The sequence below is a fragment of the Sorex fumeus genome, unplaced genomic scaffold (genome assembly GCF_029834395.1).
Source record: "Sorex fumeus unplaced genomic scaffold, SorFum_2.1 ptg000067l, whole genome shotgun sequence".
In the NCBI taxonomy this organism is placed as follows: Eukaryota; Metazoa; Chordata; class Mammalia; order Eulipotyphla; family Soricidae; genus Sorex; species Sorex fumeus.
This window is the reverse complement of record NW_026606124.1, coordinates 1,165,553-1,188,881: the sequence shown is the minus strand read 5'-3', so window position 1 is coordinate 1,188,881 and position 23,329 is coordinate 1,165,553.

The following is a 23,329-nucleotide window of genomic DNA, read 5'->3' as shown; positions in this document are numbered from 1 at the left end:
CAATGCCGCTGCTCTTGGAACTTTGGGAATTTCCTTTGGGGTGAGGAAGAATGGAAGAGTGAAATGAAACGGAAAGCGAAAGGATGGAACATGGAAGCACTCCGGCATCTAAGCTTCTGGAAGGACAGCAGGGGGGCACCGGGCCCCTCCCAGGGACCTATGCTCCCCGCTTCCCCTCTGCGTCCCCGGGGCACCTCTTTCCCCCACCTCCCTTCACCAAAGGAAGCGAGAGCCTTGGCTTGAGGCCCAGTCTCAGAGGCTGAGGGAAAGGCCCCACATCTGGCCGTTAGGAAAGAAGCAGGGGGTGGCAGGGAGATGGGCCCAGGGGCAGAGCACATGCCGTCCACAGTGTGAGCTCCGTGCCCCTGCGTCCTCCACACAGCTAGAGCCAGATTTGGTCCTGGAAAGTAGGTGGACCCCCACATCTACCTGTCTACGTCACTGGGAGCCCCAAGTACCACCTGCCCAAGCAGTGCCGCATTACTGGATCCAAGCACCAAACTGTCATCCACACTCTGGGGAGAGACCTTAAACAATGGCCCCACCCCCCCAGCTCCTCTGGGGATGGCCCCTATAATAAACAAGAAAGAACAAGAAAACCTCTTCTGTCAGGGAGGCGTAACAAGCCGAGAATGACCCTTCCAGCCTGCACCAGATTACACACACACACACACACACACACACACACACACACACACCAGCATTCATACAACACCCATGTATCCCTGGGCCTCCCAGCGACTTTGACAAGGAGCAAAAGTCTAAGAAAACTGGTTGTGGGCAGATGTAACGGAAGTCCAGCAAAGGGCTGTGCTATCCCAGGAGACGCTGGTCAGGAGTGGAAAGTACAGGGAGAACCTGGCCAGCAGGCTGGGCTGTCAGTCAAGGCAGAGAGGTGTGTGTCTGCGGGTGTTTGTTGGTTTTTAAAAAACTTAACACCAGCATCAAAGACTGACAAAAGCCTTTAACACCAGCAGAGCATCAAAGCTAACTGGCTGGGACTGGCTGGGACACTTCCTGGCTCAGGGTGAGGGCCATTAAGTTCCAGGGGCGCCCTCCCTGCTGTCTGTGTGAGGGGGAGAGCCGGCTTCTGGGCGGTCAGCCTGGCCAGGGCATCCATCTCCACCTCGCTGCCTCAGCAAACAAAGCTTTGCCCTTGGGTGCCTTCAACAGAACTTTATGGAGATCTTGAAATGCCACGTTTTCAAACCCGCCACAGGGGCGCTCAGAATAGATGCACCGTCATCAGAACTGTGCTTCCTGATCTAACCTTTTTCCCAGAAAGTGCTGGAGTTCCGACGAGGCCTGGTGGAAACTGCTTTAGGATGGAAGGTTCCGGTACATTCCTTCTCGTTGTATGTGGGCCATAGCAGCAGCATCTCTCAAATGTTATTACCTAGCAAGGAAAGAATTCCCTTCTCTCTCTCTCTCTCTCTCTCTCTCTTACACACACACACACACACACACACACACACACACACACACACACTCACACACGCAGAGTGCCCATGAGAAAAAAAAAGTACACTTCTCTATGGAATAATAGGCCGAAGATCCCTTTTAATACAAAGTAAAGTGTGTAGAAATGAATTGTTGGTAAGAATCAGTAGGACTCATGGTAAGCGTATTTTAGCTACCTGATGGAGCATAGGAAGCAGAACGCCTTCCCCAGCTGTCTTGGCAGGAGCTGGTTCTGTTTCTAAAGTGTCTCTGCCATCTGCTCCCGTTCTGGTCTCTACCAAGTGATTCCTGTCTCCACCTTCCTTCCTTTCCGACCTGGCTCCTAAGCCCGTCCCCACACGCTTCCTCGACACACACCCAAGTCATACTGTGCCACTTTTGTTCACAGATCAGGCCACCACAGAGGGGTGTCCCAGCTCTCTTTCCAGGTCCTCCCGCCCAATCTCACCCACAACACACTGACCCCAGCCAAGAGCACACTCACTCACCTTTACTTCACTACGGACCTATTTTGGTTAAGGGTTACACTTTTTTTTTTTAATTATAACCTTGTTTAAGAACTCAGGGGGGTCATGCCAGAGAAGGGACAAGGGAAGAGACAGCAGACCTGAACTGGGAGGGAAGGTGGTAGGTTTAAAAGAGCAGGTGATGGGGGCTGGAGCCATAGGCCACTTGCCTTGCTTGTGGCTAACATAGGGCACTCCCTTGGTCCCCTGAGCACCTCCAGGAGTGCTCTCTGAGCACAGACCAGGACTAAGCCCCGAGCACTGCCGGGTATGGCCCCCAAAGAAAAACAAAGAGAAGGGCAGGTGAAAGGACAGCACATGTGGTGGGATGGCGAGGGGGGGAACGAGGTCAGGTGGCTGCAGGCAGCAGGGGTCTGGGCCTGAGGTTGGAAGGGAAAGGAAGGGAAGGAGGGGAAGGCGCCCTCCCCGCCCCCATGCTCTCTGGGGAAGAATGTCTATGAGACAGCAGCACCAGGACCAAAGAGACAGAAACATGCCCAGGGCTAGTGTGCCCAGATCTGACAGCGATGCCCTGTGCAGAGAACGAACACGGCAGGAGTTAGGCCGGAGCCCGGGGAGGGGTGAGAGGCAAGATCCTGCGGGGATCCCGTCAAACTCTGCTTTTCACTCCGAGGCTGTGGTTGTCTCTGGTTCCCGGGGAGGGAAAGAAAGGAGAGCCAGAGAAGATGCCATTATGGTCGGTCGTCTAGACAAGAGGGGGCCCAGGCAACGCAGGGAGGAGTGAAAGGGGAGTGAGAAGGACAGGGATTCAGCCACTCAGCATGAGAAGGCTTCGTGAGCTGACCAGCCCCTCTCTCACCGGCTCCTCTTGGGGGCTCCACAGGCTGCAGGTCACTTCCTTTGCTCTGCCTTTTTTGGGTCACACCCGGCGATGCTCGGGTGTTACTCCTGGCTCATGCGCTCAGGAATTATCCCTGGCTCATGCACTCAGGGGACCATATGGGATACTGGGAGTCGAACTGAAAGAATCCATATTAGGGCATCAAATTTTTGTGTACTTTAGCTAACTTGCAACATTGCTTTCTGTAAAACTGCTTGGCTGCTTTGCACCTGGGGGAGAGGGGACTTGCAAAGTGAACAGGGCATAACTTCTTTCTACAAGATTCAGGTGTATTTACTGTCCCTGAAATGTATTGTCTCAGTAAAGCACCCTGCAGATTTGGGTAAAGGATAGCTCAGGATGCGGGTGGTTGGGGGAAATTGCCCTTTCCTGGAATGTATTGTCTCACTAAAGCACCCTGCAGACTTGGGTAACTCAAGAGGATGGTCAAGGGAGATTCCAGCTATAACCTTGCTTGTGCTGACAATCGATGTACGTAAATGCTGATCTTTGAATCTATAGGCTAAGGAGTGAGGTACTTTTAAATGGATTGGTTAAGAAAGTATATGTTGTTACAAATCTATTGGCTATGAAATGCGCGGGCTTTGCTGTAACGGCCAGTGAAGGCCTATATAAGATCCCCTTTGAAGAAGTTCGGGGCTCTCAGCCACTGCCCATTTCTGGGGTATGCTGCGGAGCCCCAGCATGCTGGTCTAAATAAACCCCGTTTTTACTCCTGCAGGAATTGTGTCTATCTGGTCTCTCCGCGCCTCCCAGGGCCAGGGAACTCCCGATCCCAACAGAACCCGGGTCGGCCGCGTGTAAGGCGAACACTCTACCTGCTATGCTATCGCCCCAGCCCCATGCTTCCTCTGCCTTAGAGGACAAGGCACCAGCGTAGCCCATGATGCGTCCTCGCCAGGGCAGCGTAACAAGCGGGCAAGGCAGCACTTGTCTGTGTCAGCATGAGAAACCCAGAGGAGGAAGGAAGGAAGGAAAGAAGGAAGCAGGGAAGGAAAAGGAATGGCGACAGGAGGAAGAAGGGCAGTGGGAAGAGAAAGGGAAAGAAAGGAAAGGAGGGAGGGAGGGAGCAGGGAATCTGAATTCTATTACGGATTCATTTGTGGTCCCATATGTAAAATTAGAAACAGTTCGTTCCAGTTCATTCAGGACTAGAATTACGCATTTTTAAAAAAATGACATCTACATTATACAATTCCTATAGACATTTTTAGTCTCTGAAAGCTGAATCGCTAAATTTGCCATCTCCATTTTAAAATTCTTCTCCTAAGAAGGCGGGGTGTCTTCCTGTCTAAGGCAAATTCGGCACAGAACCGGCTTACAGGTTATGTAACTTCAGGAATGAAAACAATGTTAAGTGTGTCCCCAGGGAGGCTGGCACAGAGCGCTCGCCGAGGTGGAGTGGGGGAATCGATAAAGTCATAACCATAAAGCAATTTAATTAACTTGTTCTTAATGAAATGGGAAATGTAGCCTTCGCTTTAATAAATGCAGCAAATATAAAACAGACTCAAATTCCCGCTGGTCACTAGCTGAAGCAGGCAAAGACAAAGTGTCAGCAGAGTGGAGCCAGGATGCTGGACTCCGAAATCTAGATAGTATTGTAAACCAATGGTAAATCAATAACATTTTAATTAAAAAAATAAAATAAGGGACTCGAGAGATAGTACAAGAGTTAAGGGACCTGCCTTGTACTTGGTTGATTAGATTTGATCCCTAGCACCCCTTAGGGTCCCCTGAGCCCCACCAGGAGTGATGCCTGAATGCAGAGTCAGGAGTCAGCCCTAAGCCCTGCCAGGTCAAGGACAGAGAAGGACCCATCTTCACTGGCTTGTGTCAGTAGTGTAATGGATCCCTATAATGGGTCCTCTTGAATCCACCTCTTGAACGGACAGCCTTGGGGAATCTTTCCAGAGGACCTGATGTATGTTCCTTCCCCTCCATCTGTAACTGGACTTGCTTTAACTTACACATGAGACACATGATAACAACTTTTAGGATTGGAAATGGGAGAAAGTCCCATGAGGGGGTGAGAAGTGCTAAGACACGCCTCTGTGGCCAGCAAGATGGGAGTCTCATTCATGAAGAGCCAGGAAAGGTTTGTAGCTCCAATCTGCTGTGGTGTTGCAGCAGGGAAGGGAAGGAACATCATGCAGTTAACAGGTCAGGCTGTGCTACAGGCAGGTTACAGTGGCGGGAAGAACCCGCCTGTCATGGGGTCAGGCACCGGATGAAACAATTGTAGGGGCAGGAGAAAAAAATTACCCCCTACCCCCTCTGAGTTCTTTGAGGCTCCTTAAGCAAATGGACAGATCAAATTAAGCAGATTAGTGGAAGAAAAGTAAAGTCGTAATTACCTGTGAGGATGTGGATTCTGAGGTCAGCTGAGGAAGGCTGGATGAAATGGTCTTCTTTGCAGGGGAATGGGTTCCTGAAGGAGATCTGGGCCAGTGACACCCCCCCCCCCCCTTGCCTGTCACTTCTGAGGCTAACCTGACTGCACAGCACAGGACACTGTGTGGGGGCGACACTTTTTTGTTTTGGGCCCACACCTGGCTGTACTCAGGGATCACTCCTGGTGGAGCACATGGGGACCATATGAGATGTTCGCGGTCAAACCTGGGTTGACCACTTGCAAGACAAGGATCTAACCTGCTATACCATCTCTCCAGCCCCTTTCTTCCCCACTTTTTATTTATTTATTTATTTATTTATTTATTGCTTTTTGGGTCACACCCGCGATGCACTGGGGTACTCCTGGCTCTGCACTGAGGAATTAGCCCTGGCGGTGCTCAGAGGACCGTATGGGATGCTGGGAACCGAACTCGGGTGGGCAGCATGCAAGGTAAACACCCTACCCATTGTGCTCTTGCTCCAGCCCCTTCTTCCCCACTTTAAACTAGTTTCTATTCAAAGTCTATACCCTTCTCTGCTGAGACCGAGAGAGTTCCAGGCCTTAGTTTTTAATTCAAAACAAACCCAGTGTTTCCTTGTTATAATTATGTTGTAACAACCGCTTTCTTGAAACGAAATCCCTAAGTAGGATAATCTGATGACCATATTTAACAATTTAAAAAACCCACAGCCACGGAGCTGGAGAGAAAGTACAGTGGGTAGTGTGCCTTGCAAACAGCTGACTCCGGTTTGATCCTCCACATCCCATTTGGTACCCCAAGAAGCCTGGGTGTGATTCCTGAAGGCAGAGCCAGGAATAACCCGTGAGCACTGCCAAGTATGACACTCAATCAATCAATCAATCAATCACCAAAATATCCTCCTCTCTGACTCTACCGTCCACCCTCCTCCTTTGCCTGCTGGGAGCCAGGAGTCTGCACCTGCATCCTCTCCCACACCTGCCTTTCCATAACCCTGGCAGGACCCGGCAGGCATGCACCAGCCAGAAGAGAGGGCGGGTCTTTCTTCCTGCCCAGGGGAGGTACCAGTCTATACTGTGGAGAGAAATCTGAAACGAATTTTTGCTTTTATGGTCAAAGGTGCAAAGGAAAAAACGGTGCTCAGCGTTTGTTTCGCAGCAAACACACTCAAGGGAAGCTAGCTGCAAGGGGCCCGCCAAGCTTTCCTTACAACAGGTTGTAGATTTACCATTTCATTCCTGCTTCTAGGTTTAGCATTTCATTCCTGCCTTTACACTACATTGGTGAGAAATCAGGTTTGATGTGCTGTTTGATATAATTTGGTGGGTTATTCCCTGTATGTGTGTATGTGTGTATGTGTATGTGAGAGAGAGTGTGTGTGTGAGTGAGAGATAGTGAGAGTGTGTGAGTGAGTGAGAAAGAGGTGTGTGTGTGTGTGTGTGTGTGTGCGAGAGAGAGAGAGAGAAGAGAGAGAGAGAGAGAGAGAGAGAGAGAGAGAGAGTGTGTACCTCACATATGCAAGTCCTATGCTGAATCCTGGTCCAGACCTCAGTCCCTGGTAGGGTAGTTTGGGAATAGGAACACCCTCAACACTTTTTCTAAGTTAATGATACTTCCTTGCTTTATGCCATTTCAGTCTATGCAATGTTTACAGAGGAACATTGTGCTTTCAGATAGCGGGGGAATCCCAGAGTCCCAGCCACAGTTCTTACCTGGGTGGGGAAGACGAGGCAGGAATGGCCCATAAATCATAAATTAGCTGGCTGGGGCTGCCATAATTGAATATTGCATATACTTGGTGACTTAAACAACAGAAACCTCTGTGTGTGCGTGTGTGTGTGTGTGTGTGTGTGTGTTGGGACAGGGGAGTTGGGCCACATCTGTTGGTGTCAGGGGTGGTTCTAGCTTTTAGAGTAATACCTAGTATTACTAGTTTCAATGATACCAAGAATATTGAGGTTTACATATGATTGGTACAATAGTATTAGTAACTAGCTACATTTTCAGATGTCAGCTTTGTTCTATTAATGACCTTTACACGTACTTCTTCTTCCTTAGGACGTAGCCCAGAGTGAACTTTTGTATCTGTCACTTCTTCCAATTTTAGTATTATGTGCTGCCAGAGTGAGCACTGTATCTGACACTTCTAGTCTCTTAAACTAGAAAACTGCCTTGGCCCTGTCTTTCTTGACATTATCGTTTTTGAAGAAGAGGTCAACTGCTTCATCGGCTGTGCCTTACTCTGGGTCTATCTGGGGTTTCCTCAGTCAGAAACACACTCTCAGGAGTAATACAGAAGCAGGGCCGTGTCTTTTTCCATGTGCAGACATGGTGATGCGGTGACATTCATGGAGGTTTGGTCCAGTATTGGTGGTGGTACCCTTAACCACTTGGTTAAGGTGGTGTTTACCAGGCTCCTTAGCTAGGAAGTTATTGCTTTTCTCTGTCCTATGACAATAATTTGTGAGAAGGTACCTTGAAATTGTAAAGATAAATTGCAATTTTGACATCCATGGTGACTTTCTTTTTTTTCATTTATTCACTTTGATTTCTTTTCTTTTTTTTTAAATTTAATTTTTTTTTTATTAGCGAAACACCATGAGGTACAATTGTAGACTTACAAACTTTCATGTTTGGGTTTCAGTTATACAATGATCAAGTATCCATCCCTACACCAGTGCCCATTCTCCACCACCAAGGAACCCAGTAGTCCTCCCATCCTCCTTCTCCCCCCCCCCCCCCCACCCGCCCCACCTCTATGGCAGGGCATTTCCTTTTGCTCTCTCTTTCGTTTAGGGTATTGAGGTATTGAGTGGCCATTGTGTGCAATAGAGGTATTGAGTGGCCATTGTGTTCGGTCTATAGTCTACTTTCAGCATGCATCTCGCATCCCAAGTGCATCCTCCAAACACCTTTTACTTGGTGTTCCCTTCTCTATCTGAGCTGCATTTTCTCCCAGCATGTGCTGCCAGCTTCCAAGCCATGGAGCAGACCTCCTGGTACTTATCTCAACCATTTTTGGATGTTCATCTCCCATTCTGTTACTTTAAATTTCCCAGATGAGTGTAGCCTTTCTATGTCTGTCCCTCTCTTTCTGACTCATTTCACTTAGCATGATACTTTCCATGTAGAACCACTTGTTTGCAAATTTCATGACTTCGTCCTTTCTAACTGCTGCATAGTATTCCATTGTGTAGATGTACCAAAGTTTCTTTAACCAGTCATCTGTTCTCTGTCACTCAGGTTTTTTCCAGATTTTGGCTATTGTGAACAGTGCAACAATGAACATACAAGTGCAGATGTCATTTCAACTATACTTTTTTGCATCTCCGGGATATATTCCCAGGAGTGGTATTGCTGGGTCAAATGGGAGCTCAATTTCTAATTTTTTGAGAATCATCCATACTGTTTTCCAAAAGGGCTGAACCAGTCGGCATTCCCACCAGCAGTGAAGGAAGGTCCCTTTCTTGCCACATCTGCGCCAGCACCAGTTGCTTTTGTTCTTTTGGATGTTGGCCAGTCTCTGTGGTGTGAGATGACATCTCATTGTGGTTTTGATCTGCATCTTCATGATGATTAGTGATGTAGAGCATTTTCTCATGTGCCTTTTAGCCATTTGGATTTCTTCTTAGAGAAAGTTTCTGTTCATTCCATCATCCCATTTTTTGATGGGGTTGGATGTTTTCTTCTTGTGGAGTTCAACCAGAGCTTTGTATATCCTTGATATCAACCCTTTATCGGATGGCTATTGGGTGAATATCCTTTCCCATTCTGTAGACTGTATTTGTATTTTGGTCACCGTATCTTTTGTGGTGCAGAAGCTTCTTAGTTTACTATAGTCCCATTTGTTTATCTCTGTTTCCACTTGGTTGGTCAGTGGCATGTCATCTTTGAAGATACCATTAGCCTCAATATCGTGGAGGGTTTCGCCGACCTTGTCTTCAATATACCTTATGGATTCTGGTCTGATGTTGAGGTCTTTAATCCATTTTGATCTGATTTTTGTGCTTGGTGTTAAAGTCGAGGTCTAAGCCCATTCTTTTGCTGTGGTTGTCCAGTTATGCCAGCACCATTTGTTAAAGAGGCTTTCCTTGCTCCACTTCACATTTCTTGCTCCCTTATCAAAGATTAGATGTTCGTACATTTGGGGTTTTGTGTAGGAATATTCCACCGTGTTCCATTGGTCTGCAGCTCTGCCATTGTTCCAGTACTGTGCTGTTTCAATTGCTACCGCTTTGTAGTAGAGTTTGAGGTTGGGGAGGGTGATGCCTCCCATCGTCTTTCTCCCAAGAATTGCTTTAGCTATTTGTGAGTGTTTGTTGTTCCAAATGAATTTTAGGGGTGCTTGACCCACTTGTTTGAAGAATTTCATGGGTATCCTTATAGGGATCGCATTGAATCTCTATAGTGCCTTGGGGAGGATTGCCATGTTGACAATGTTAATTCTTCCTATCCATGAGCAAGGGATATGCTTCCATTTCCTCATGTCCTCTTTAATTTCGTGGAGTAGTGCTTGAGGTCCTTTACCTCCTTAGTTAGGCTGATTTTGAGGTACTCGATTTTCTGGGGCACGATTGTGAACAGGATTGCTTTTTTCACTTTGATTTCTTTATTCAAAGTAATGCTTTAAAACTGAAACACTGCTGGGGCTGGAGTGATAGCACAGCGGTAGGGCGTTGCCTTGCACGCAGCCAACATGGCCAACACAGGTTCGATTCCCAGCATCCCATATGGTCCCCCGAGCACCGCCAGGAGAAATTCCTGAGTGCATGAGCCAGGAGTAACCCCTGAGCATCGCCGGGTGTGACCCAAAAAGAAAAAAAACGGAAACACTGCTGGGAGCTAGAGAGACAGTACAGGGAAAAGGCACTTGCCTTGCATGTGATGACTCACGCTTGACTTCCAGTTCTGGTGGATGGGGTCCAAAAACAAAACAAAACAGTATTTGAGATTTTATACCCATACATAGGCTGGGTCTGCATTCTTTAAGGGGGCCACGGAGATAGTACAGTGGGTAGGGCGCTGGTTTTACACATGACTAGGTTGTATCCATGGCACCCCATATGGTCCCACAAGCCCACCAGAAGTGATCCCGGAGTGAAGAGCCGGGGATAAGCCCTGAGAACTGCTGGGTGTGGCCCCCAAACCAAATCAAAATGAAACACTGATGGGGTTTCTAACTTCGTCATCCCTTCTATCTGTATTTCTCCTTTGTTATGTGAATGTAGGCAAGTGTTCTGTTCCCCATTTTTAAATTCAGCCCCAGAAACTCAGGATTCAAACAGTTATAAGATACTATCACAATTAATTTTGATGCTAAATTAGACCAAATCTAGTCAGAGGAAACCAGGTGATAACAATGTCCTTTTGGTCTGTCCTTTTGTCTGAATTCTTTTTTTTTTTTTTTTGGACCACACCTGGAAGTGCTCAGGGCTTACTTCTGACTATATACTCAAGGATCACTCCTGGCACGACTTGGGGATATCAGGGATTGAACTGGGGTTGGCCATGTGCAAGGCAAGCACCCTATTTGCTATACTATCACTCCAGCCTTCTGAATTCTTTTTTAAGAATCCAGTTTAGTCATTTAGTTGAAAACCAGCCTCTGGTTTTCTCTGATTTTACTGCAAAGTCTAAGGGACAAGTGCAAATGCATTCTATCTAGCAATGTATTTTCTCAAAGTTGTATATTGTAAGCTAAATTCTTCTTCTTATTATTTTTTTGTCTTAGGGTCACACCCAGTGGTGCTCAGAGACTACTCCTAGTCCTTGGAACATAGTACAGTGCTTGTGATCAAAATCAGGGTTTCTGAAAGCATGGGCTCCTGTCCTTTGAGCCATCTTCCTGGCCCTGCACTCTTACCTTAAAAGCATCTATGGGGTGTATGGTGTCGCCAGCAGGTCAATCTGTACCTGTGAGGTGAGTGCATCAGCAGCCTGATGGTGCCTTCAGACTTCCAGATACCCCAAAATTGCTGCTGTGCCTTTGGCCAGACCCCAAAAACTTGGAGCAAAGTTTACCAAGAAAGTAAACGGCCAAAAGTTAGGTATGTGGGAAACACACCCACAAACCACCTCCGGCTCAGCTATATAATTGGAGGCATGGCCTCTCTTGTTCCTTATCAGACTGCCTAATGGCCATGATCCCAGAAACTCAGAAACAAATCTCGAAACCCAATGGCTTTTGGCAGAAATGCATCCGGTCCCTGCAGTAGGTTACCGGCGCTGGGCCAACCCATGTAGGAATAGGTTTTGTCCCTTGGTCTGTTCCCCCTGGTGGCCCAGTGGCCACCATCCTCCAGAGGCCACTGGACAGTCGGGTTTGGGCCCACAGTGACGAGACATGTGAGCCCTCGTGGGATGGGGGTGGATTTGGCTCTTTCCTCCCCACCCCAACGAGACCCCAAGTCACTACCCATGAACGGCTTCTCTGGCTCCTGATCAAGCTGCCCAACAGCCATAATCCCAGAGACTCAGAAACAAATCTTGGAACCCAGTGGGTCTTGGCAGAAATGCTTCGGGACCCACAGTAGGTTACTGTCGCTGGGCCACCCCGGGTGGGGGAAGGGTGTTGTCCCTCTGCCTGCTCCCCCTAAGCGTCTTGGTGGCCACCATCCTCCAGAGGCCATTGGACAGTCAGGTTTGGACCCTCAGTGACGAGACACGCGGGGCCTCATGGGATAGGGGTGGAGCCGGCCCTTTCCTCCCCATCCCAATGAGACCCCGAATCGCCTCCCATGAACACCCTTTCTGGTTCCTGTTCAAGCTGCTTAACAGCCATGATCCCAGAGACTCAGAAACAAATCTCAGAACCCAGTAGGTTTTGGCAGAAATCCCTCCAGATTTAATTGTTAAAATTTCAAAACTTCAAAATTGCGCAGCCATTACTGCAACCCCGCGATATAATATGTTATTCATTACCAGCAATAGAAAACAAATTGTCTACTGTTGCCTTTTTAGCAGATCTGAGTGTTGGGGTGAAATCCCAAATAAAAATGGTGGGTCTGGTGTCAAAATATTGAATGTAATCAAAGTAGAGAGAGAGTAATGTGGAAAACATCTGCCCCACAGGTAGAGGGAGGGTGTGGGATGGGGGTATACTGGGGTTTTTGTGGGTGGAGAATGGGCACTGGTGAAGGTACGAGTGTTTCATTGTATGACCGAGACTTAAACCTGAAAGCTTTGTAACTGTTCTCATGGTGATTCAATAAATAAAATTATAAAAAATGAAAAAAAAAAGTAAGGTGGAGTTCATGCCCAATTCAATCAGCTAATCGGTGGCTGAATAAATAGCTGTACTCCTACATTAAAAAAAAGCACCTATGGTTGCATTTTATTCCCTGTGTATCTTTTTTTTTATGTAGGAGTATTCAGCCACTACTCCTAGTCCTTTATTCAGCCACTGATTAGCTGATTGAATTGAGCATGAACTCCATCTTACTTTTTTTCATAATTTTATTATTTTGTTCTTCTTATATTTATTTATTGAATCACTGTGGGAAAAGTTACTAAGCTTTCAGGTTTAAGTCTCAGTTATACAAAGATCAAACACCTCTCCCTTCACCAGTACTCATTTTTCACCACCAAGAACCCCAATATACCCCCTTCGCACCACTGCCAATGCCTGTGAGGCACATGATTTCCACTTAACTATTCTCTACATTGATTACATTCATAATTTCGACAAAAGATGCACCATTATTGTTTAGAATGTCCCCCCCGCCCCCCAATAATCAGAATTGCTGAAAAGGCATTGTGAAATACTTTGTTTTCTATAGCTGGTTATGAGAATCATATAATCTCACGTGGCCGCAATAGCGGCCTTGTGATTTTGGATTTCTGCAAAGAGCCAGATAATTTACGAGATTGGTTTCTGTGCATCTGGAGTTATGGCTGTGCCAGAGAGTCGCTCATGGGGGGCAACTCATGACCTCGGCAGGGCGTGAAGGATGAGCCGGTACTGCCCCCCTTCCCATAAGACTGCAGTTGCCCCATCAACGCTGGCTCATACTTGGCTTTCTTATAAGCTCTGAGGCGGTGGCCGCCTTGCTTCTGGGGGGGGGGGGGGAGGGAGGAAGAAGGGAGCAACACCCTTTCCCTCCCGGGGAGGCATGGCACTATAGTTTAACGCATGATCCATTCACTTTTCTGCTGCAAGCTGCTGGGCTCTGGACTAAGTCCTTTTGCCTCTGGAGCCATGGCCATGCCGGAGAGTCGCTTGTGGTGGTCAACTTGTGACCTTGGTAGGGCATGAAAGACGAGCCGGAACCGCCCCCCCTTCCCATGAGACTGCAGTTGCCCCGTCACTGCCGGCTCATACCTGGCTTTCCAAGAAGCTCTGAGGCGGCAGCCACCTTCTATGTGGTCCAGATGCATTTCTGCCAAAAGCCGCTGGGTTTCGAGATTTGTTTCTGAGTCTCTGGGATCATGGCCCTTAATTAGATTGATCAGGAGCCAGAGAGGCCATTTGTAGGCAGCGACTCAGGGTCTCGCTGAGATGGGGAGGAATCCTTGTGTATTTTTGCAACATTAGATACCACTAGCTTATGGTCACATTAAGTTCTCTTTTCAATATAAATGAACAGCAGGGCTTTTAGTCAGCATGGTTGATTGAAATGTTGTTCCAGACATAAGGAAATGCTGGACTAAATACAACCCAAACATTCACAAATCCAGATCTGAGTACGAGACCCATTAAGAGAAATCTCCAGATGCTAAAAACAATGGGTCTTGACTATTGCACCTGGGGCCTTAGTGTCAGAGAAAGATCAGTCAGAGCTGAACAGTGAGGAGGGAAGCCAGGACTGTGAATGGACAGCTCTGAGTGGGACTTTAGAAAAATTCCACTCACTGATCTAAAAGAAGCAACAAAATATAACCCTTGCCAATCACAGGTTTTTAAGGCTGCCAATGAGAAAAATGAATCCCAAATGGAGTCAGTGGTGGCTCTGGGGGACCCAAAGTCACATGGTATAGCTGGGCAACCTTGAGCTATGAAATGAGCTAAATGGATACAACTTCTAGGGCTTAATAAAGGACATATCCATAACCCCAGACACACCAGACTCTTATAAAAAGATGAATTCAGTTAAAGTCTGTCAAACACAGTAAGAATCAGGGGATGAATACAGAGGACTACAACTAGAACAGCTCATTTTTGAGACACCGCAAAATGAAGAGATTTAACGACCAGGGAGATGCCCAGGGGTCAGAGGCACCTGCCTTGATGCACAAAGTCCCCAGCATCACAAAGCCCAAACACTGAACAATCCAGCTCAGAAAGCATTGCCTGGGAGGCCCAAAGTAAATGAATGAATGAGTAAATTTAAATATCTGACAAGGGGCTGGAGCGATAGCACAGTGGGTAGGGCGTTTGCCTTGCACGCGGCCCACCCAGGTTTGATTCCCAGCATCCCATATGGTCCTCCAAGCACCGCCAGAGATAGTTCCTGAGTGTATGAGCCCTGTGCATCTCATTGCTAGGTGTGATCCAAAAAGCAAGATATATCTATATCTATATATCTCTATATAAATCTGTATCACTGTCAATCTGTTGTTCATAGATTTCCTCAAGCAGGCACCAGTAACGTCTCCATTCGTCCTAGCCCTGAGATTTTAGCAAGTTCCACATTGGAGGCTCCTTCAGGGTCAGGGAAATGAGACCCATCATTGTTACTGGGTTTTGGCATATCAAATACGCCACAGGGAGCTTGCCCAGACTCTGCCAAGTGGGCAGGATACACTGTCGGGTTCTCCAAGAGTGAGAACTAGATAATAAGAGGTGTGGCAAATGTGGCTGCATGCTTCTAGGAGCTGGGTTTTATAGTCCCTGGGTCTTGGCCATTGATGGGATAACATGGCGCCGGGGGCAGATGGTGGGTATAATGCCCAGCTACTGGAAGATGGGAGATCTGGGTGGAGGAGGCCCAGTCCTGATCTGAGCAGGCTTGGAGATCTCAGCCCTGGGTCCTGCCGCACACCTGGGTTCCTCTGCTGGTTCCTTCATGCATGAGGCTTGACTGAACGTGTGGAGAGTGGTCTTAAGCATGGCTGTGACTGGTTCCCGAGGTCTTCAGCTGCTGGGGCTCTGCTCGGGGCAGGGAGGGAAACTCAACCCGCCCCCCTCCAAGGGGCCCTGGTGAGGACAGCCAGGTGCGGGGGCAGGAGACTCTGCGCTGTTCTCTTCCGGGAGCTGGGTTTTATAGTCCATGAGTCTTGACTGTTGATGGGATAATGGCGTGGGGGGCAGTTGGTGGGTGTAACACCTAGCTACTGTAAGATGGGGGATCTGGGGCTGGAGCAATAGCACAGCGGGGAGGGCGTTTGCCTTGCACGCGGCCGACCCGGGTTCAATTCCCAGCATCCCATATGGTCCCCTGAGCACCACCAGGGGTAATTCCTGAGCGCAGAGCCAGGAGTAACCCCTGTGCACTGCCGGGTGTGACCCAAAAAGCAAAAAAAAAAAAAAAAAAAGATGGGGTATCTGGGAGGAGGACCAGTCCCAATTCGAGCAGGCTTGGAGATCTCAGCCCTGGGTTCCGCCATTGAGGAAAACTCAACCCGCCCCCTCCAAGGGGCCTCGGTGAGGACAGCCAGGCGCGGGGGCAGAAGACTCTGATATCTATATATCTATATATCTGATATATATATGTATAGCACAGCGGTAGGGCGTTTGCCTTGCACGCAGCCACCATGGCCGACCCAAGTTCGATTCCTCCACCCCTCTCGGAGAGCCCGGCAAGCTACCGAGAGTATCTCGCCCGCACGACAGAGCCTGGCAAGCTCCCCGTGACGTATTCAAGATGCCAGACACAGTAACAACAAAGTCTCCAATGGAGACATTACTGGGCCCGCTCGAGCAAATCGATGAACAACGGGAGGGCCTTTATACACACACACACACACACACACACACACACACACACACACACATATATATACACACATTAGAGTCTTCTGCCCCCGCGCCTGGCTGTCCTCACCAGGGCCCCTTGGGCCCCAAATATATATATTTGTCGAGATCAAGAATATGGAGACCACCAAATACCAAGTAAAAGTAAAAGCAGGCTCACATATTCTCTCTCTCTCTCATACACACACACACACACATGCAGGGGGCCCCAGTAACCACTCTCCGGCCCGCAGAGGTGGCCCGAGGATTGATCCGATGGTGCAAGGAGGGACCAACCAAATGAACACGAGACACAAGAGACAGAGTACAGTTTAGAAACAGAGAGAAAAAGGGACAGGCTTTATTGAGGGATACAGGCTGTTTATATAGGGTCCGGGCAGCTCAGTCAGGAGCAGAGGCAATATAACCATATATGGTAAGGTCAGCAGCAAGAGCTTTACCTAACATTCAAGGTAGACATTTGCACATCAAAGGGTCTTGTGGCAGTAGGTGCCTCCTGAGCTTTACATTTGTATATCAAAGTGTCTTAGGGAGTAGATGCATCCTGGAGGTTACTATAGATAAGGCCAGATAAGCTGTCAGCCTGATGTGTGGCTATCCATCAGGTATCTGCTGAGATCAGGAAGTCCTGGGAGACTGTCACTAATGTCTGTCCCAAGCAGTTCCTAACATGGGAACCATGGCCAGGGTCTATGAGAGGGCTCTTGGCTTCACACACACACACACACACACACACACACACATACACACAAACAAGCATATGCACACACGCACCATAGAGGAGCCAGGGAAATGTCTCAAGTTCTAGCCTAGTGTTGCCAGGCCTGAGTTCAATGCCTAGTACTACAGAAGTACCACCAGCTGTAACCATGGCATCACTGGCTGCTCCAGTTAGACCTGAGAGTGGTCCATACAATTAAAAAGGATAATAAATACACATCTGAAAACAAATGGCACCGTGTCAGTTCTCTTATCTTTTGTCTTTTCATCTGTAACCTTATTCATAAGTATTGGTAAATCCACACAGCTAGAGACTGCAGAAACCTGTGGTCCACTTCTTTAATTTTATTGGCTTGGGGGGCCACACTGGTGATACTCAAGGGTTACTCCTGGTTTTGCACTCAGGAATCACTCCTGGCAGTGCTGGGAGGCCAGATGGGGTGCCAGGGACTGAATCTGGGTCTGCCATATGAAAGGCAAACACTCTTCCCGCTGTGTTATTGTTCCAGCCTGCGTCTTTATTTTTATTTTTTTAAATTTTATTTTATAGAATAGTTCACAATATTTGATTACATTTAATATTCAAACACCAATCCCACCACTATTACATCTTCCCATCACCATATATGGGATGTTTTCATCCCAAACCCCAATCCCTGTCCCAAAATATAACCGAAATAATATATTTTGTATCGTTTGTTATAAAAAAAAACTGCTGAAAATGCTACATAACAGTATCCATAGAGGAAATAGTGGGGCTGGAGTGATAGCACAGCGGTAGGGCATTTGCCTTGCACACAGCCAGCCCGGCTGAGCCAGGTTCGATTCCTCCGCCCCTCTTGGAGAGCCCAGCAAGCTACCGAGACTATCTCACCCGCACAGCAAAGCCTGGCAAGCTACCCGTGATGTATTATATGCCAAACACAGTAATAACAAGTCTCAAAATGGAGACATTACTGGGTCCGCTCGAGCAAATCGATGAACAATGGGAGGACAGTGACAGTGGTAGAGGAAATAGTGTGAAGATTGTTCTATTTTGGAAGTGGCCATCAAAACCTTCTTTAGAATATCACCAGCATGTTGTTAAAGGTTGAGTGATGTGAACTTTTGTATATAAATATCTGAACATATATATGGATATATTCCCCTCTATATTGATTGCCTACTATTTGAACCCCATCAAATGTAGTGTGGTGCTCTTGGAGAATGGGTAGGGAATGTCTTATGATGTGTCATGTGGCCGAGAATGTGGCCGCACGGTCCAGGAACAGGTTCACTTGCGCAAGAGGCTCGGCCCGAGTGTGTGGGGAGTGCCTTGAGCATGGCGGCAGTTGGGTAGTGGAGTTTTTTGGCTGCCTGTCCCTTGTGGTGGGGAGGGCTCTCACCCGTCCCCCTCTGGGACACCCTGAGTGGAACAGCCTGGCGTGTAGCCCGCTTCTTTAAACTTTCATGTAGGATAGTACATTGATTCTAGATAAACTTGTTTTTTTTTTATTTATGCCATGTAAGAAATTTAAGAAATTAGATGTTTATTTCATCTTTAAATTTAGAAGGACACTCTCATCTCTCTCCTCCCCTGAGCTTGCAGTCATTGGTTTGCTTTCGTGAGCTGTTTGTGAGTGAGGTAGAGTTTTGCTGAGGTGGAGCTCTAAGAAGGGCTGAAGAAGCAGAGACTAATTGCTAGATGCTGTAAGGTGCAATCACCATAAACAGCTTAGTCATAGCCAGTCTTAGCTTAGCCTCACTCCCTGCCCCTCCCCCCAGGAAGGCAGTTCACAGTGAAATGAGATCAACTTTTTCATTACAGAGAAGTCATAAAATCAATCGCTTGCACGATGTCATTTGTTGTCAAAGGAACAACACAACATCAGGTCAGAGAGGTACAAAAGAGACCTTCCCCAAGTGACATCAAGAAAACAATCCCATTCACAATTGTGCCCCAGAAAATCAAGTACCTAGGAATCAGCTTAACTAAGGAAGTAAAGGACCTGTACAAAGAAAACTACAAAACGCTACTTCAGGAAATAAAAGAGGACACGAGGAAATAGAAAAATATCCCCTGTTCATGGATGGGGAGAATCAACATCATCAAAATGGCAATACTTCCCAAAGCACTGTACAAATTCAATGCAATCCCTATAAGGATACCCATGACATTCTTGAAAGAAATGGAGCAAACACTCCTGAAATTTATATGGAACAATAAGCCCCCACGAATAGCTAAAGCAATTCTTGGGAAAAAGAAAATGGGAGGAATCAACCTCCCTAACTTCAAACTCTACTACAAGGCAGTAATAATTAAAACAGCATGGTACTGGAACAAAAGCAGAGCTGCAGACCAATGGAACAGAGTTGAATATACTGACATTTCCTCCCAAACATATAATCATCTAATTTTTGATAAGGGGGCAAGAAAAGTGAAATGGAGCAGGGAAAGCCTCTTCAACAAACTGTGCTGGCAAAATTGGATGGCTACATGCAAAAAAGTGGGCTCAGATCTCTGCCTAACACCATGCACAAAAGTAAGATCAAAATGGATTTATGACCTCAACATCAGACCAGAATCCATAATGTTTATTGAAGACAAAGTCGGCAAAACTCTCCATGATATTGAAGCTAATGGTATCTTCAAAGATGTCACGCCACTGGCCGAGCAAGTGAAAACAGAGATAGACAAATGGGACTATCTTAAACTAAGAAGCTTCTGCACCTCAAAAGAAACATTGACCAAAATACAAAGACAGCCTACAGAATGGGAAAGGATATTCATCAAGTACACATCCGACAAGGGGTTGATATCAAGGATATACAAGGTACTGGTTAAACTCCACAAGAAGAAATCACCCAACCCCATCAAAAAATGGGGTGAGGAAATGAACAGAAACTTTCGCAAAGAAGAAATCCGAATGGCAAAAAGGCACATGAGAAAATGCTCTACATCACTAATCATCAGAGAGATGCAGATCAAAACCACAATGAGATATCATTTCACACCACAGAGACTGGCCCACATCCACAAGAACAAAAGCAACCGGTGCTGGCGCGGATGTGGCGAGAAAGGGACCCTCCTTCACTGCTGGTGGGAATGCCGGCTGGTCCAACCCTTTTGGAAAACAGTATGGACGACTCTCAAAAAATTAGAATTTGATCTGCCATTTGACCCAGCTATAGCACTCCTGGGAATATATCCCAGAGAGGCAAAAAGGTATAGTCGAAGTGACATCTGCAATTGTTTGTTCATTGCAGCACTCTTTACAATAGCCAGAATCTGGAAAAAACCTGAGTGCCCAAGAACAGATGACTGGTTAAAGAAACTTTGGTACATTTACACAATGGAGTACTATGTAGCTGTTAGAAAAGATGAAGTTATGAAATTTACATACAAGTGGTACTACATGGAAAGTATCATGTTAAGCGAAATGAGTCAGAAAGAGCGGGATAGACACAGAAAGATTGCATTCACCTGGGGAACATAAAGCAACAAAAAGGGAGAGTAACACCCAGGAATGGCTGAGATTAGTACCAGGAATTTTGCTCCATGAATGGAAGGCCAGCCACAGGCTCTAGATGAAAAGGAAGCTCAAATAGAGAAGAGAGTACCAAATGAAGGGTGTTGTGAGGGTCCTCCCAGGGTGGGAGAAGCATGCTAAAAGTAGTCGATAGACCAAACATGATTGCCACTCAAAGCCTCTCTTGCAAAACACAGTACCCAAAAGAAGAGAGAGAGAACAAGGGGGAATACCCTGCCACAGAGGCAGGATGGGACGGGGGGAGGGGAGGGATGAGTGGGGGGGGGATGCTGGGACCCGTGGGGATGGATGATGGGCACTGGTGGAGGGATGGGCACTTGATCATTGTATAACTGAAACCCAAGCACAAAATTTGTAAGCCTATAACTGTACCTCATGGTTTTTCACTAATAAAAAAAGAAAAAAAAAAAAAAAGAGACCTTCCCTTGTGCTTCTCGTGTGTCTTTGTATGGGATGATCCTTCTACCTGTCCCCATCATTGCTACTGGTGCAACAGAGCAAAATGTCAATGTTGAGTGCTCACTGGAATCTGGTCTCAGAAGAGAAAAATAAAGAAGAGTTCTTTCTTTTTTTCTTTCTTTCTTTCTTTCTTTCTTTCTTTCTTTCTTTCCCTCCCTTCCTTCCTTCTTTCCTTCCTTCCTTCCTTCCTTCCTTCCTTCCTTCCTTCCTTCTTTTCTTTAAGAGATGTAAAACCAAGAAGAAAGTTTATATGATTTTCAAAAATCTTTTTAATCACTTTTTAAATGATCAAAGTTTTCTCCTTTTGGCAGTATACAAACTGGTGAATCTGAAATAAATATAAGACAAAGTACTTCTCAGTACTTTGTATTTTGATTCTTTATATATGTGTGTAAATATACATAAAGGACACAAAAAATACATATATAGTAAATACAAAGCATTTGCATGCATAACATGGAGATGCTTCATTTATTTTGGCTTGGGGCTATAGCAGTAGTGCTCAGGGATCACTCCTAGTGGGGCTCCAGGACCATATGTTGACTGTGTGCAAGGCAAACCCCTTATCCGCTGTCCTCTCTCTAGACCCTCTGCAGATGTTGTAGATGGACTCTGGAGGCCCTCAGGAGGTTGAGCTATTCATTGGTATCAGTTGTAAAATACATTCCAGCAGCCAAGAAATCTGGTCGAATGTTTGTTTGAGATAAACTAAGCTCAATGTTGAAATAGGGCCAATTAACTGCTAGATTTCTTAAAAATGTGACTCTCATTGGCTTTCCTAAGCCATTTTCCAGAGTGGCAAAGATCTAGTGGAAGTGGAAATTTCTCACTTCCAAGGGAATGCTGGAACACAAATACCTCAGGAAACGACGTAAATGTTCTCTTATCTCTAAGCCTGCCAAGGAGTCTAAAGAGGCTACACAAACGTATGATCCCAACTATGACTTTCCGAAGGAAGCAGAATCACTTCTGAAGGGAGTAAATTCACTGGTTGCTAAAGACTGGAGGTGGGAAGGATTAGAGCATGGGGCTTTTTAGGGCAGTGAACTTACTCTGTTAGGTAGCCAGAGATCTCGGGGATCTCCAAATGTTAGGTGGCCAGAGATTACGGTGGAACCTTCAACGGTTAAGTGGGCAGAAACCTGTGCTCAGCTGCCAGCTGAGACACATGACTGGACAGATTTTTCGGGGTTTTATTCACGTACCAAAATACACTCATCCGGGGGATTCAGGGCTGAGGGCACTCATACAAGGGATTCAGCACTTGAGGGTTTGCAAGCCTGAGACTTGGAACCCCGATTGCCCAGGTTTATAAGCCCTCTGCCCTCCTGCCTACGTGCCTGGGTACATGCCTGTGTGTCTGGGTATCCGCTGACAAGTGCATTCTCACGGTCTTGAGCAAGCAAGCAGAGGGTACATAAGCGAAACAGAGCGGTTAACACAGCTTCCTGCACTTACTTACATTATGCTTGTTATCTGTGGTTAGATGTCTGGGTGTTTATGTCCATGGCCTTGGGGTCTGGCATGTTTTTCTTACTAAGTTGTAAACTCATGACCCAGAGGCATGAAATGGAGTCTGGCTTTCCAAAATGGAGCTGCAGTGGTCCTTTCATATCTACTGGAACGCTTGAAGAGATTTATCTAAGTGGCGATTTTCTGTATCATTTTGGTGCAGTGGTAGAAATTAGACCTGGGGAAGCAGGATCATCATGAGAGATCAGAGTGATATGCAGTTCAGCAATTTAAAGGGTCGAGGTGGTTTTGGAACTTGTTAGACCAGGTTTAAACAAAGATTTCTTATCAGAATGTTGAGCCTACAGAGAAAGCAAAATTCTCAATCTAAATTTCTTATTGGAAGAACATTAAATGGTTATTAAAAGGTAAAAAGGTAAAGGCCCTCCCGTTGATTGTCGATTTGCTCGAGCGGGCCCAGTAACGTCTCCATTGGAGACTTTGTTGTTACTGTGTCTGGCATATCGAATACTCTCGGTAGCTTGCCGGGCTCTCCGAGAGGGGCGGAGGAATCGAACTCGGGTCGGCCATGTTGGCCGCTTGTAAGGCGAACGCCCTACCCGCTGCCAGCCCAAATGGTTATTAACAGTTGTAATTCTTTTTACTTAAGAATATACTTATCTAGGAAGAACTGTAGAACTATAGCCTGAAATTAAAGTGAAATAAGAGTTCAGAGAATGCAAGATTTTATCTTACAAGTCTCAGCCAATTTTAATGAGGAATTTAGCTGTTTTACAAACAACAGGGGCTGGAGCAATAGCACAGAAGGCAGGGTGTTTGCCTTGCATGTGGCCAGCCCGTGTTTGACTCCTCTTGGAGAGCCCGGTAAGCTACTGAGAGTATCCTGCCTGCATGGCAGAGCCTAGCAAGCTCCCTGTGGCGTATTCGATATGCCGAAAACAGTAAAAACAAATTCACAATGGAGATGTTACTGGTGCCCGCTCTAACAACCCTATGAACAATGGAAGGACAGTGCTACCGTGCAGTGCTAC